This window comes from Ananas comosus, linkage group 2 (genome assembly GCF_001540865.1).
Source record: "Ananas comosus cultivar F153 linkage group 2, ASM154086v1, whole genome shotgun sequence".
Classification (NCBI taxonomy): Eukaryota; Viridiplantae; Streptophyta; class Magnoliopsida; order Poales; family Bromeliaceae; genus Ananas; species Ananas comosus.
The window spans coordinates 5,053,977-5,056,693 of NC_033622.1; positions in this window are offsets into that span (position 1 = coordinate 5,053,977).

Genomic DNA, 2,717 nt, shown 5'->3' on the forward strand with positions numbered 1-2,717 from the left:
CACCGTAAATTTTTTTCATCTTTTATGTGCATGCTAGTATGAAAAAAGTTTTAATAAAATAAATAAAATAATTAAAGTTCTATTGCCTTTGGTTTTCTCCCAAACAGTGATGGAAACAATCTTTCCATCTAAACTTCAATTCAATTAGTAGTCATTTTCAACCTGAAATTTATTTTCAGGCAAACAAAGTGCTCCCTCTGCTATCATGCATGCTATCTGAAGATGGACTTTGCGGTGATAATTAATAATCCATGATTAATAGTCTTTAAAAATGTTACCGACAAATTGTTGAGGAACGTGATGGGGTGAATTACTGTGGGTGTACATCTGCCTCTGTGGAATTTGTGATAACGTATGAGAGGTCACTGGCATCGTGGTGGAGTCTTGTGGTAGGTATATATTGTGGGGTATAGTGCCGGATCTCTTTCTTTGGGTTCAGCCTTCAGCGTGTTGTTTTTGCTTAATCGAGGATACCTTTGCACATGCGTTGTCCTAACCTTTTCGTTTTAGTAGCACCAGAAGACAGATGGAAAACTAAAGTTTGTTCGTCCTTAATACAAATTTAAGTAGGGTTTATCTACAGTATGTTCTTAATTGCTACAATAAACTACTGTAATTAATCAAGAAAATAGGTGATAAGGATAAGACATAGAAAAAGTCTATATGTACACCCCATCTGGCGGCCGGCTGTACAATTTACATCCTTCCATCTAATGGATGAGGTTTTTTATTTGTCACATCATATGACAAGTAAAAAGAATTACATCCATCTAATGGATGGGTGTAAATCATACACACCCAAATAGAGTGTATGAATAGCATTGTTCTTAAATTTTAACCTCTCACCTCGATATATCTTCTAATTAAGATATACGATACTATACATACATACATACATACATATATAGAGAGAGAGAGAGAGAGAGTTAAGCTAGAATGCTATCAATAGCAAACGAACTCCGTTGCCACCCATTTGTTTTTGATGATGGGGTTTTCAAATCGACGATCGCTACTGTTGATCATGATTTATACCACTTGAAGTATCTAGAAATCAAATTTTAAATCTTTTCAACATCATTGACCTAATGATCAAATGGTTTCAAAGTTGGTAATTTTAATGGCCAATATAAGACATTTTCTCGTTTAACGGTGTAAAGATATACAAATCAATTAAATTTTGGTTAGAAAATTCTTTAAACTAATTAAAACAAGATTTATACTCTTTATCTTGATTGCAAGACTTCTATTATCACTTTTTAAAGAATATTCATTTCCAACCATTCATTTTTGTGTCCGCTTAATGAACAAGAAAATAATATTGAAAAAATATGAAATTTGGTTTTCTAGTGCTCCAAGTGATATAGATCATATTCAACGGTACCGATCGTCGATTTGGAGGCTCCATCATCGAAAACAAATGAGTGACAACAAAACCTATTTACTACTGATAAAATTCCAGCTCAACTCTATATACACATATACATAGAGAGAGAGAGAGAGAATTCGACTACTATATCATTAATAATATCAAGAGCTTAGTGCTATTAAGTTTTCGGCTCTTGGATGAAGGGATATGAGGTTAGAATGATAGTGGTCCCAAATTAGAATAATAGTGGTCCCTTAAAATTAGGGTTGAGTGGGTAGTTAGTTGAATGTATTAATGGGTGGAAATGGTTAAAGGGATGGATCTAACGACGGAAAACTCGATACATAGCATTAAGCGCTCGGTACTATATATCAATAGAAATATATATATATATACTAGTTGAGTGTACGTACAAATACACGTAACAATTTTTTAATTTATTTTAAATTAATAAAATATTATAAATCATCTTGATTTAAGAATTTAGAATAAAAAATATTTTGTAAATTTATATATTATAGTTTATTAGAAAATATCTACAATATGTTCTTTTTTATATACATTAGATATTTTTATATATTTTTTAATTTCTAATAAATCTAAAATTGATATTTTTAAATAAGTGTTTTAAACTAAAAGCATCAAAATTTAATTGACATTTATTTTAAAATTTAAAATTTAATTTTGATACATTATATAATTTAAATCAATTTTGATAGCAAATTTAAATTTTAATGTAAAATAGATAAATAGATTTGATATAAAAAAATTAAAAATTAAATTTAATTCATAATTTATACTCAAATTTAAATTTTAATGTAAAATAGATGGATAAAAGTACTATTTTTTTAACAGATTGATTATAATCGTTTATTTTTATTTCAAATAGTTTTAACCAATTTATCATAATATTTTACAAATTGATCATAAATTTGTACATCATATTAATTCAAAAATATGATTTACAAATTTATCATCTAATCTATCTTTTAAATTATTTCCTTTGTAATATGTTGATAGTCCCAAAATTTAAATTAATTTTATATTTTGAATTGAAATATAGATTTACAGTAGATATTCTATCAACAATTTGGATATGCATAATTTTTTTTCTATTTTAGAGATAAAAAAAAAACAAATTTCTAATTAAAATATAGATTCATCTATAACTACTATGAAATCTCATGTCCTATTGTCCACGTGGCGATATTACCTTGATTTGAATTTTTTTGGGACCTACCTGTCAACCTAATATATTTTGTTTAATATATTTTTCATTTAATTGATTAAGAGACATTTCAAATTCTCTTTTGTGGGTCCCACCTATCATCTTAATTAATTATAGGCTTTT